Here is a 14,511-nt window from a genome sequence, read left to right as displayed (position 1 = left end):
GGTGACCACCAGTATCTGGGGGAATGTTTGTTTACCAGAGCGCCCCAAGGGATGACGAGGTCGAACGGCCATAAACTACTGCAAGACCGTTTCAGGCTGGACGTAAGGAAGAATTTCTTTACTGTCCGAGCCCCCAAGGTCTGGAACAGCCTGCCATCAGAGGTGGTTCAAGCACCTACATTGAACAGCTTCAAGAGCAAATCGGATGTTTATCTTGCTGGGATCCTGTGACCCCAGCTGACTTCCTGCAGCCGGGGCAGGGGGCTGGACTTGATGATCTTCCGAGGTCCCTTCCAGCCCTAATGTCTATGGAATCTATGAAATCCATGAAATCTAAGTTAAGCTTGCTTAAGTAACTCACAGAATCAGGGCCAAAGGCCTAGATACTAAAAAGACTTGATGGGCTTGATTTTACTGACAAAAGTAGTCCATTAATTTCAATGGGATTATACAGTCTCACTTAATTATGCCTGTGAATAAGTGCTTTGCTGAACTGGGACTTAAGCTGTTTGGCCTGGGAGAACTGAATTTAGTTTGTCCTACCATTTGCTTTGTGTCTCTTTTGTAAAAGGATCCTGTACAGCCCACACGAGTACAAAGTTAAATGCCATCCACATGAAGGCTCCATTATGCATACATTGGGCCAACCACTTTTTCTGTGACACTGTCCTAAATGCTTCAGCTGACAAAGTTATGTGGAACGGTAGTGAAAAATCATGCCAGAACATAGTTTGGACTGCTAAAAATAGTACTAAAACATGTAGGACACTGTCCATGCATACATAGTTTGTCTGCAAAACACTTGGACTGTTCTAAAACAATGACACTTGCCAAATTCTTACCTGATTTGTACTCCCGGAAGTGAATGCATCTGGGCTGCAGAAAGATACCATTGTTATCTTCCATTGGTGGTATATAAGCTGCAAAATTGTGCAGCTAGAGCTGCTTATTACCAGCACAACGATTTACTCCATCCATGCAGGCATTTGAGAGCTTTCCAGAGGAGCAGTTAGCAAAACAGTTAGCATCGTTCAGCCTCATCTTCCAGCCACTGTACACTCAGAGGTAAGGAAGAAACCACAGTCAGGTCTGCGGAGGGCTAAAAAGCAGCAGGGTGGGGAAAGGGCCAACAAGGTCCTAATTAGAAAAAAAAAATCTTCTTGAGAAAAAATAAGATGAGAAACAAGGAAACATCATTGATGCATCGGAGTAGCTAGACTAGAAAGCTGGAGAGCTCTTGGTAAAATATGTGGAAGGGTAAAATGCTTAATTCCAAGAAAAAGGCAGGAAATGTTAAAATAGTTAACATCTAAAAAATGTGCCATTGATCAGAAAACTACATGTATGCAACACCTCCAGTGCCTTAGAGAAAGAAGATGTAACCTCATGCCTAGAAGCAGCAGGCAATCAGGATGGAGGTTTAAGTCGCATTGTTTACTATTCATAGTCCCAGCTTTTTGACCTGTGAGCAAGGAAGCTGGAGGTGGGACAATAAGCACTAAGTGGCAGCTAGAACCGCCAGAGATAACAAGAAAAAGCCCCAAAAAAGATGAGTCTGTGGTAAGGTTTTCCAAAGCAAATGGGGCACCAGGGGATACTGTGCAGCCACCAAGCTGCACTGACGGTTGCCCCTAACTAAAGTCTGCAGTATAACTTGGCCATTTCCTTCTCCTCTTCTATCTAAAGATGTGCATGAAGAGGACTTAACCAAGAACTGGTGTGTCATGGAAGGGAACAGCATCTGCCATCTCAGGAGTCCCTCCTACATGCAAGACAAGCAGAGGGGTGGAAGGGCAGCAAGTAGAACTTGAATTGGTCACAGAGCCCAGGGCTGCTCTGAAAATTGACCCAAGTTTTCTGAAAACTGTGACTCTGGATCTGGGCTTCATTGTGCTCTCTTCCCAGGCCCATGCTACTTTTGCCACAGCTATGGCAGCAGAGTTGACTGATATGAGGTGCTTCTGTTTGCTCATAGCCGTTGTCTATGGCACTCACTGAGCAAGCAGAGTTTGGTATGGAAAGCAACTATATTTGAACTGGGGCTGGAGAAACATGCTCTGGATGTTCCTTCCAAGTCCTCATTCACTGCTACTGGGCTGCCCACATACTATGTGGAGATCTGGGGGAGAGGACGGTTTCCATTGCACAGCTCCATGCAGGGATGGGGAGCAAGAAGGGGAAAATGAGGTTGAATACACCCACCCCTGTGGCCTCTGGGCTTGTCAAGAACTAGTTCAGGCTCCTCCTAGCTTATTTACTGAAGCACCAAGAGACTCAGCCCAAAATCCTGTTAGATGCTGGAAAAAGAGAAAGATGGACCCCAAACATCTAAGTCAGGGCTGTCCAACTACTTGGCATGGCCATAAGCTGCACCTTGTGTAGGCCCCCCCAGGGCCCAAACCCCACTGCTGCCCAAGCAGCATCCCCCCGCCTCACCAACAGCATACCACCCCAGCAACAGCTCTCCTTCCCCTATTCCCTTCCTCCCTGCTGTTACAACACCTTTCGGCCTGGGGCTCTCATAGGCACAGACAGTTCTTCCCCTTGGAGGAGCAAACAGACACCTGCAACACCAGTGTAAAGGAAATACCTCTGCAGTTAGACTTGACCGATAAAAACCCCACAGTGCACTCATCCAAAGTTTGACAGGTAGCTGGCACAAAGCTTTTCTGATTGTCTCTAACTCAACTGAGCCCTGGCCCGAGTCCAGTTACATGTGTTTGTTTTCATTAATATTGCATAAATAGTTATGGCAGCCCTATCGTGAACATCTTTAGGCCTAAGTTTCCTGCCTAATGTAAATTATGTAACTTTAGTCCATTTTCATAACAATCCCCTGCAAAGATACTAAAGGGTTTACCAACATCCTGTTTCTGATAAACTATTCAAAAGAGAAAGGGGGAGAGAGAGAGAGAGAGAGAGAAGGAAGCTAACTCTCTCCAAAATTACTCTCAGAGAAGCGAGGTAATATTTTTTATAATTCCGTTTAAATCATGTCAATCTGAGGATATTAAACACACAAAATAAAGTCTTAGCTACTTCGGAAGGAATTACTCAAGAAAATCCAAAACACAATGATTACAAATATGTTGAGCAGGACATGATAGTCTGTGTGGTTTCAAAGTGAGGATTCAGCATTTACTGGAGAGGGAGAAAGGAATTTTACTCTGGGGTTTGAGACCTTGTTGTAATTCAGCATCGGGGTTTCCAGGCTTTTAACTTTCTGAAAGTTCATGAATGTGCCACCAGAGGGCACACGTGGAAGTAAATGAGGATTAGATGAAGCTCCCGAGTGGTTCTTAAAATGAAGAGGCAACAGTACAAAAATGAAAGTCAACTTACAGGAACTGTACTGAAAATTTGTGCCTAGACCAGTTCAGAATAGGCCTTTTTCCATATACTCAAAAATATTTCATCAGTCAAAGTTTACACTGCATGCCAAGCCAAATGAGGGCAAACAAGGCTACAGCTGTCCACCCTGTCACAATATGACTCACCTCCTATGTCTGGTGCTGTAATTTCCTTTTAACCATAGCCAGCTGCTATTATTTTGAACCAATAGGGGTGTGTGCAAGTGTTTGGGCCTCACGTTTGTTTTGCTCTTGGCACCCATGCACTATTCCCCTTTGCAGTAACAAAATCCAGAGGGAGCAAACTTAGTTCTAGATCTTCTAAGGCGCACTTATGTTACACAGGGCACAGGGCTGTATCCAAAAAGATGCAGTGGCAGGATCCAGTCTTTGCAGTCTGATGTGCCTGATAAAAGCCTGGGGCAGAACACTTCAGCCTCCCCGGACACTCCATCACTGACCTCAGGATTGCTGTTCTCAGGCAAAAAAAAAGAAAAACAATGAAAAACCAGTTTGAACAGGAACCCACAGAACAAGAAATCATGCACAAACTGGAGTGTGTTAAGTACGGTTTAAAAAGGGATTATGGATTCTTGTCTCGTTATCTGGATTAGTTACACCTTGGGGAATGATGCAATTATGCTCCTGCGCAATTTTGCACATAAAAGACATGACCGCATATAATTGCATAATTTAACTGCAGTGCGCTCTTTGCCTCCACCTCCATGATGTGATGGCACAGAGCCACGCAACTGGACAGCTGGGTAAGTGGAGAGAGGAGCTCCTGCCTGCAGGGGGGGGGAGGGTAGGCATAAGGTAGGTGTGGAGGTGTGTGTGTGGGTCGAAGGGTGTGGTGTTTGTGGGTGGGTATGGGCTGCGCGCCATCAAGTCAGGCCAGCCGGCTGCATGCCTCCACGTGGGGCTTCGAGCAGTCCAGTGGGAAGCTGCATATAGAGGCATGGAGTGTGTCCAGCCCAATGTCATGTGACCCCGTACCTCCATGTGCAGCTTCCTACTGGAGTGCTGGAAGCCCCACATGGAGGGCCAGCCCAATGGCACATGGACCCAGGAGCCGTGTGCCATCAGGCCAGGTGGGAAGCTGCGTATGGAGGCATGGAGTTGTACACCATCAGGCCAAGCAGGCTCCATGCCTCCACATGCGGCTTTCTGCTGAAGTACTGGAGGCCCCACATTGAGGCACGGATTCCACCTGGCCTGATGGTGTGCAGCTCCTGGTCCACATGCCATCAGACTGGGCCAGCCAGCTCTGTGCCTCCATGTGGGGCTTCCAGCACTCCAGCAGAAAGCTGCATGTGGCGGCACGGAGCCCACCTGGCCCGATGGTGGACGGTTCCTTCCTGCAGTACCACGAGCCTCACATGCTGGCATGGATCCAGTGTGGTCTGGTCCAAAGGAGCATGCCAGAGGGCCAGGCCAACTCTGTGCCAGCATACGCACACCCTGGGACTCAGTCAGAGGCATGTGCCACTAGGGGTTCTGCCTGGCACAGCCATGAGCACCCTGTTACCACTGAGCTGCCACCAGCAAGGGCTGTGCACCATGGGGGATATGTGTGGGGGGGCACACAGCTGCCTACAAACCCCACATACTCACACCCCTTTGCAACCCCCCCAAATCCCACACCAATCCACAAACCCCACATACTTCCATTCCCCCACAAACCCCACATGCACCCACAAATCCCATATACTCCCATACCTGCACCTCCCCACAAACCCCACATATACAGCCACAGCCCTTCACAACCCTCCCAGAAACCTCACATCCTCCCACAAACCCACCACGCATCCATAAACCCCACAAACATGCCCCACACGGCGTCACAAATTCCCCCACCCCCACCCCCAACCATACAAAGTACCTGCATATATTTCTAAAGAAGGTTCAAATAGTGTTATATTTAGTTTAATTAAAAAATAATAATAATAAAATTGCATCATTTTGAGTTTTTCTACATATAATTTTGAAGTTTTCTGCACATAATTCCCCAGGGTATAATTAATTTTTGTAACCCTTTTGTTCCTATGGGTTCTTTGTTTGTATGCCATTCATAGCATTCCTTCTCCTCCGTCCCCTCTCCTCCTCCCTTCTGCTTTCCTATCTATTGTATTCTAATCACTCATTCCACTTTAAACTCTGCTTTCTGCATGCTCTTTCACAGCATCTAATGAAATGAACTTTGGTTCATGAAAGCTTGCACTCTATAGTTACATATCTTATTTAGTTGTAGTAATAAGTAAGAAATTAAGACATATACACAAATACACAGGCAAGTCTTTGTTACAGCAGTATAAATTGGTAGTAACTTCCCTGGCAGAGTGACTCTGAAGTTATGCTTGAGTTCAGTTCAGGGTAGGATGGAGTCATGCCAGCATGGGATTAGATTCAGGCCCTGTATTTTAGTGAGTGCCACTCACTGGTTCGTATGGGCTGGCACAATTTTGATGTGGTCTAATTCCAATCTAACCGATAATAAAAAAAAAGTTTGCATTAGACTTTGCAACACACACAAGAACCCTGCCCTCTCTTAACAGGCACACAGGGGTCCCACACTCCTTTATCCTTTAGATCTTTTCTTTAGCCTTTAGATTTTGGTTTAAGATTGCTTTTCTGTGTTACTTAACCTGTGGCTCTATCTCCAAACAAGACTGCTTTTAAAAAAAGAAAACAGGTACCTCCTTACTAATGCAGTCTGCTCCCTTGTGTTTATTTAGACCAGTATCTGTTGGCCTTTGTGATAAATAATGGTTTACTGTTTTATCTGTTATAGCTCAGAAGAGCCAACACAGCTGGATTCTCTTCCTTCATAAGTACCACCAACAGAAATGTTTGCTAAATTCCAATCTGTTTAAGATAATGGGGCTAGGCAGCATGCACTCTAATTCTGGTGATGATGATACCTGAAGTGGAAGGAACCCAGCTTGATTCACAAATGCAAGAGCAGTTACCAAGCTGGAAGCTGAAAACAGAAACAAACATATTTTCACTTGTAAATTAAGCGCACTGCACGTTTGATAAAGAAATCACTCTTAGCCAAGAGCTATTAGAATTCATGATGAGCAATTTTATAGTCACTAAAAACACATTTTGAAGTAAAAAATGTGACTCCTGTTAATATCTAAACCTTCTCTCCCTGCTCTGACTAAAATGTTCACCTGTTTCAGTAAACATGACATTTTTGTGATGCAGAAAGAAGGGCACTTTAGGGACAACAAATATCCTCTTAAATATACCTTTAGCATAAAGTCTTTGGGTCAGATCCTGACTTGTCCAACTTCAGATCCTGACTTGGGTAAAATCCTGACTTGTGCCCAAAAGCTTGTAAAGAACAGTTTTTCCAACTACAATGTATTTAATTGGTCTAATAAAAGATACTACATTTACCCGCATTACCTTCTCTGCCATTAACTTTAAGGAAACTAAGCAGCTTTTGCCAGTTAAGTGAACTATCTGAGCTTTCTTATTTCAGCTCACAACATGGGGAATTCCACCGTCCTCTGTATCATCCAGTTTCTTCCGTGATCAGGTGCCAAGTCTTGCTATATTCAGACAGAAAACTCCCACAGAAAACAAAAGAGTTGTTGACTTATTTGGGCCTGAACACGAAAAGGGTGGGGCTCACAATGAGTCTGATACAAAGCCACGCTCGTTCCACTTTTTTAAAAATATGAAATTTGTATTGTTTAAGCAAAATGCTTTAGAATCTCATTGGCTCACATTGAAATCAGCCTTTCTTATTCAGGAAGTTACCACAGTCAGACACTATTATAAGCTGGCACTTGCAGTTGTTGTGCAAGAGAAGGGGTTCAATTCCCACTTGTCTCACATTTCTTTGCTACAGCAAGGGACGGGCATCTGGAAGGGCTATACTTAGTGTCCTGAGTTGAAGAGGGCTGGCAGTGACAGCACTGGAAGATGTGTTAGTGGCACCAATGTGGGCAAAGGGAGTTCCAACTTGATGCTCCTGAAACTAGTTATGTTGGCTGCAGTTTTATTTTAGCTAAGTGTGTGACTCCTGGTAAGGATATAGCTATCTAGCAAATGATGCCTTTCCTGGCATAGTTTATCTTAGCCCTCTTAACTCCACCACCAACAAACAAAAAACGGTTTCCTAGTACAACAGCATCGATACCAGGGGCTTTCACTGGCACAGTTTGTTGGTCACAAATCACACCCCTGATTGACACAACTACATTAGCACAAGTCTATAATACAGGCCTGGGCTACACAAGACAGTAGGCAATGACGATAAGGGGTCTTGGGCCCTCAGAGTCTTCTGAAATCAAAAGAAAGACTGATATTGTGTTGACGGGCTTTGGATCATCACTTCCATGACTGAAGGGAAAGTGTGGAGGATCCCTGCTACTCTAAGCAGCACAGGCAAGTGGTTATTGTCACTGAATATATCAGCTCTCTTTAGCTCTGTCATGGTTTAGGTGTAATGGAGGTTGTCACTAAGCTAAAAGGGATTTTATTGAATGTCTTCTGTTATGCCACATGTATAGTCACTTCATTTAATGCACTAGTAGAAGGTGATCAGGAAGCAGGAAAATAAAGTGGTGAATAAGTGGTGAATAAAAGAAATAGTTTAGACAAATGTGGAGTTTGACCCCACCCTTTGAAGCAAGGAAATTGCCACCAAAAACATTCAGACTTCAATCACTTGCCCAAGAACAATCTATATTAATTACTTACAGGGCACGTCTACACAAGATGCTAACTGTACAGTAGCCTAGTAACACTGCACAGTAGTGTGCCAGGGAAAAACCGTACTAATATACTACTGTCCAGTAGTATTAGGCTGCTGCGCAGTAAGCGTCACTAAAAACCCATGCACCAGCACTATTGCACAGTAGTTGAAGTTATTGCACATTGATTTAATACTTGGTTACCCAAAGTACTAAATTTAATGCACACTAACTACAGTGCATTAATGAACATGTAAATATGCCCACAGAGACCTAGAAAAACATAGGAATCTGGACTCTTACTTTCATGACTTGCTTTAACTACTCCTTGTGATGTTATTACATGTACTGCTTGTGTTTGAATAGATAGAAATGAACTGAGTTAGTTCAGTGTACTTTGGACACTAACAAGCCTGGTAACATGAATGTGGGTAGGCAAATATACTGCCTTCCTTCTGACCTGGGGTAACTCATGATTTTGGAGTTTCAGAGCTGCTCTAAAATTAGATCAGAATATGCAATGTGCATATGTGCATTTCTCTTAAAAAGTCATTTTAAAGGAGGGTCATTTTAATTCTCAGCTGGTGTTAATCAGCATAGCTTCACTGAAATCTTGGGGACTATGCTAAGGACCTGGCATGAACACTTTGGCATATATTAAGTTTCAGTTTCCTGAAGCTAAGTTTCATTTATATTTTCGCAATGATTCATGATAAGTAAATCATGGTTAGCAAACCCCATGGGAGGTGACACGTATTCTTTATAAGTTCTGATAAAAAAAAAAGATGTTTTATCCATTAACCCTGTTGGCAGTTGTAGTCAAATAACTTGCCAACAGAAATAACAAAAAATACTATGGATACAGAATTTCTGACAAGAATAAACTGGAGTTTTCTTTCCAGGGCAAATACAAATCCATATGTTTAGTCCCATAACAAAACTTTAAAAAAGTGAAAGGCTCTAACTATGCCTTGAAAGCATAATGTCTCCAAGAACACTGTAATGAAAGGTTAGAAATGTGGGGCATATTAGCCATGTCTCCATATGTGTTCTACTGCAGAGTGGACTAATTAACTGTGGAGTAAAACATCACCATCTACACATGCAACAGTATTAGGCCACAGTAAACTAATTTATGGGGACTATTTTAGGCTGGGGTAATTTACTGCAATTAAACATATGTGTAGACACTGACTGCAGGCATAAATTGCACCCAGTCAGCCCAGCCAGCCAGGCACCAGGCTCCTGCCTGCCGCCCAGCCACACAGCTCTGCACTTTCAGCACCCTTGTGCCCCAGCCAGCCCCTCTGTGGCTGGCTGCTGCCACCCAGAGCCCAGGGTTGAACCCCTATGCCCCCTGCCAGCCTGGGGCTGCTCCACCCCAGCTTAAATTGCTGCTGTCCCAGGCCCATATGTAGACGCTGCAGCTGGGAATAGTTTACTCTGGCTCAAACTGCTCCAGCGTTTACTGCTTCACATTAATTGCATATGTAGACACACCTATTGAGTGAAACCCTGCCCTTTTCTAATGATGTCCCCACCTACTTTAACTCTGCCTTACCATTTCTCTTCCCTCATTTACAATGTACAGAAAATGAGCTCTACAGCCCTTTGGTTCTCTAATTTGTTACAGGTATACCTATCCTAGTGTAAACATAAGCCTTTGTTCCTTCCATGAAAGTGCTGTGTTTTCATTCTGCAGATGCTGATTTTCTCTACATGGTTGCCAAATAGAAGTCATAGTCTCAGACATAAGATGCACAGCTTTTCTGAGAGGTCTTCAAAAGTTTTGGCCCATTGCAAGACTGGCATATGGAACAAGAGACTTCTTTGTGTGATTTGTTTCAACAGCAACTTCTATGATTCTGTACTGAGTACTCCTATGATGAAAAAAGCCATAAAGCACCATGGCTTTTACTGTAGCTACACTTAAGGCAATTGTTAGGATCACTGATAAAATGTAACTATTCGTTCTCAGGGAATAAGAGAGCAGTAGTTGTTTTCCTCAGAATCATGCTGCAGGTACAGACTCAAAGAAATCTGGCTGTGTTGTCTGAAAATACAATGCTTCCTGACTTTCCAGCTGACCTGAAGAGTTTTAAGTGGGAATGATCTTAGTCTGTTTAAATACAAGGACAATGACAGCACAGGAGGTGTGGGACTTCTGGTCCCAAGCTGTGGTTAAGCTATGAGAGACCTTGGAAAGAACACGCCTTGATGTGTGGTGAATGACCTAATGAGAAGGGAACAGGCATTGCTGACTGCTATGTAAGTTGATAAGAAATGTAAAATATAAAAATACACTAATGGGCAGAGGAGCTGATTAAAAAAAAGGGAGTGTTAGGAGTACAGAAATAAATTAATGAGGATAGGTGTTGAGATAAAAGCAGTAAAGATGCCACGTGCACAAAGGTACAAGTTAAAATGAGCATTTTGGCAAAAGGACAGGTAAACTGTGGTGTGAAACTTGGGTATTTCAAGAACACAGAGAACAACAGCAAGCAAGAGCTACCTAAATTCACACCTCCTGAGGACTGCAAGAGGAATGCCTCATGGGAGCACACCTACTGTTAATATGTGAAAACATATTAAGAGTAGTTGGGCTCTACTTTGCAAGGTATATCAGTCTCCTGGTGAACCTTAAATAAAAGGAGTCAGTTCAATTCTATTCAGATCTTGAATGTACTCAGTCAACCTTGCTGTTTGTGTGACCCACAAGTCAGCAGTAATTAACTCACATCCTATGAACTCTTAATCACTCAGGGCTGCAGCGTTCTATTTAGGTAGTTCTCTAAATCATAGTCCCCAACCAACAGTTTATCCAAAAACATTACACTATCAGGATACCCAAAAATATTTGGAACCTTCCCTTTACTACTGCATTTCAAGCCATGCCCAACGAGAAGATTTTCCAATAAAAGAACATCTCCCCATTCCCTCCTTATCTAATTGGGCATGCAATTTGCTGCTTCCAATTAATTCTCTTGAGAAAAATAACATCTGTCTCTGAAATGTAATAGCACTGTGTAACAGAGAGCCTGAGGCTCTCTGTTCCTTTAAGGGAAAAGTAGCCCAGCCAGGGAGCTCTGCAGGCTAGGGAGGAGACAGCATTTCCTGTTTTGGGGGGGCAACAGGCCTAAGGAGGCAATTACCAGGCAATTACCAGGAACCTGCAAGCGGCCTGCTGACCAGAAGTAGGCAGGGTCCTGGGGGCACATAAACTTGAGGCTTGGAATGGCAAGCCAGTCTAGCACTCCCAGCTGCACAGTAGGAGCTCCTGTCCAGGGATGACAGACTGCCTGTTTTGCTGCCTGCAGGAACACTGAGGCTTGGGGAACTCACAAGAAGCCCAGGCTGGGAGGTGTGCCAGCAAAGTGGTGAAGAAAGGTTTGCCCTCTTAAAGGGGCAGAGGGCTGTTTCCATTGTTGTTGTTTATGTTACAGCCCAGGTGCTTATGTTTGTGTTACTGTTTATACCAGTGCTTTGGGTTGGGACTGTAAGGGGAGGTTTATGGAGGTCCCATTAGTGCCCATGGGGCACGCGATAGCCTTGAAGGCTCAAGGCTCGAGCATCTGTTGAGCCTGGAGTGGGCAGAGAGTGCAAGGCAGCAGAGAGACAGGGGTCTGGGACACAACACCAGAGTGGGGTGCAGACACACAGGGGCCTGGGGCCTGGCAGACAGGGCCAGGGGCCCAGTAACCAGAAAGGACAAATGGAAGCTTGTGCCTCAAGGCCAGGTCTGATACAGTGGGCCCAGGCTAGCAGTCCTAGTTGAAATAAAGATGTGGAGGCCAAGGAGGCTGAAGCCCCACAGAGTGGCTAGGGTAACACCCATGAGGCTTGGGGTGTGATGTAGGGGAGGATTTAGAGCCATGCAGTTATCCCTTAAGGCTTGAGGTGGCCTCTGGTAGCAGAATTATGGAGTAAGACCCAGCAAGGGGTCTAAGGACCAGTAAAGCCTGGTGAAGGCCCTGGCTGCAGGCAGAGGCCAGCAGGGTCCAGTTGGACTGAGGCCACATGAAGGCCTGTGGGCAGCCTCTCTATTCATTATAATACCATCAAGGTGTGGCAGGCGAGACCAGAAGGTGCCCTAGGGGCAGAGTGGGGCACAGTTGTAGAGCCATCAGGGGCATCACAGCTACCCCTGGGACTCTGACCTTGTTACATGCAGGTAGCTCTGTAGGTGATTAGAAATATGAAAAAGAGTATTGTCAGAACATAATGATTTTTTCTGGTATGTTTGCTACAGTTAATGTTGTTAATTGTGTTTTCCAATTCAATCCTAGTAGCCAAAGGCTCAATGCATAAGGCAAATAAGATGGGATAATTGGCCTCTTTTCAGTATAAATTAAGTAGGCAGTAAATACAATTTGAGCTAAGAGATCACTATGTAGCAGTTTAATTCACTGAAGAGTTTGCCAAAATTAATTTCTCAGGTGTCTCTATCCATCCTGCTGTATCAAATTAAGTCAAATGTGTCCAGAGAGGTGGGACCTGTATCATTCTCCTCCATATCTACATCTGACTTAGAAGCATCCTAACAGAGGATAGGTATATCAAGGAAGAATAAGACTACTCTGAGCCATGAAGTTTCCCTGTTCTTTCCCACTCTTGGGAATGTGGCTTAAGAAAGGATACTTCTGTATGAACAGGTTCAGTTGGAATAAGCTTTGTAGAAAAAAATTACTGATAAGATTTGGAGTGAAGTTAGTCATTTATTAGTCCTGCACTGGTACTTTGTGACTTAAGACCTACAGCTTCTTGAACACAGGTGAAATTCATTGCTGCAGATCCGCTTTGACTTCACAACTCACTTATAGCCATAAAGTTGCAAGATCAAGGTCTTTAAGTATAAACCTTCTAGGGCAAAATTGTCTTTGACTGTAAAGCACCCAGGATACCTAGTGGGATCCCAGTCCTGATTAGAACCTTTGGATGCCATCCAGGGCTGACCCAGGTAGGGATACTGCGTGCACTTATACACCCTTGCTCTACCCAAACTTTAAAACCAATTGCCTTGGAGGGGCAGACACATTTCTATTTAGACAGTGCTGAGAGTCAACTGACTTCATAGCTCATTATAATTGACCTGATTCCTGCTAATTTATTTTCATTGCATAGGTTTTAATGACCTCTCCATTTTAATAGTCTTTAATTTTACTGTCTGTTAGTCTTTCCTGGTAATGTCTCTCTCTTATTTCACAGCCCCGTAGACCCTTTTTAGCTCTAGCTAGCTAAAAGCGTTAATTCATGTATAGAAATGACTGACAGTGAAGTCTTAGAATCACTGTCAAGACACTAAAGACAACTAGGTTTTGTTTTATGAATTTGAATAAGATATACATTTGACTACAGGGCTAATGAAACAATAACTTTTGACAATTTTGACCAATTTTGGCTAGTTTCTCATGTTTTTAAATTACATATATAATCTAGAAACTAGTAACGTTGCAATAAAAGTATATTTGTTTTTGCTTTGATCTTAAATTGAGGCCAGGTAAAGACATTATGAGGCCAGGTAAAGACATATGTTTATTGGTGTAAGTGACTGGAAACCAGTCTATGGCCAGAAACTTCTGGAAGACCATTTCAGGCTGAACTTTAGGAAAAACTTATTCACAGTCAGGGTGTCCAGACTGTGGATTGAGCTCCCTCCAGAGGTAGTGCAATCACCTACCCTGGAGATCTTCAAGAGGAGACTGGATGATCACCTTGCTGGGGTCACCTGACCCCAGCAGGCTTTCCTTCCTGGTGCAGGGGGCTGGACCCGATGATCTTCCAAGGTCCCTTCTGGCCTTACAGTCTATGAATCTATGAATCTATACCTGTAACAGAACATAAGTTTGGCACACAAACTGGTTTAAAAATGCTGGAACCCAGTCTAAGATTTGCCCCCCCATAAATGGTGAATGTGTGTTCTGTTTGCTAACAATCTAAGCTATGCTGTTTACAGAAAATTGTGCAACTTGGATCAATTCCACCTCCAGCTTTTTGAATGTCTCTACCCAGCCTGAATATTTAAGTGTTAGGCCTCCAGCATCTTAGTAAGGCTTCTAGTTCTTTTCAACTGGAGAAAAATGTTAGGTTATATTTAAAGATTCACTACACCATCTGCACCCCAATTTTCAAAATCCTAGATCCTCCCTGGATGCTACCATAATGAAGCAAATACCCACCGACTAGCTTTCTTAAACTTAGGATGCTGAAAAAGTCCACTTCATATGCAGTCTATCTACTCCTGTATATAATCCAGGTCCTAATTTTATTAGATGATCTAATAGGTACTTATTATATTCTAGACCCTTTAGTACTACAGATCCTATACCGTGCCAGTGTAAATAGATGCAATTCCAATAACTTCAGAGTTCTGTTTTCAGATACTACCAAACAATGTACACACACACACACATATTATATATACATATGTGTGTGTATATATATATATATATATA

The 14,511-nt window shown here is 43.7% G+C and overlaps 1 long non-coding RNA gene across 3 annotated transcripts in view; it reads right to left on the bottom strand.

Annotated features, from left to right (window-relative positions):
- Nucleotides 1-3,433: 3,433 nt before the first annotated feature.
- The window catches only part of LOC109287989, a 30,386-nt gene continuing 19,308 nt past the window's right edge, over nt 3,434-14,511 (bottom strand). For 2 of the 3 annotated variants that reach the window (XR_002095036.1, XR_002095038.1), the window contains exons 3-4: nt 6,249-6,330; nt 3,434-3,821 (exon numbers count right to left, since the gene is read on the bottom strand). This is a non-coding gene — a long non-coding RNA (uncharacterized LOC109287989). Of the gene's footprint in view, nt 3,822-6,248; nt 6,331-13,736; nt 13,779-14,511 lie in introns of those variants that run through there. The other variant, XR_002095037.1, reaches the window with a different exon arrangement.

Source organism: Gavialis gangeticus, unplaced genomic scaffold (genome assembly GCF_001723915.1).
Source record: "Gavialis gangeticus isolate Ggan-Ray unplaced genomic scaffold, GavGan_comp1, whole genome shotgun sequence".
Classification (NCBI taxonomy): domain Eukaryota; kingdom Metazoa; phylum Chordata; order Crocodylia; family Gavialidae; genus Gavialis; species Gavialis gangeticus.
This window is presented reverse-complemented; position numbering and strand designations above follow the sequence as displayed.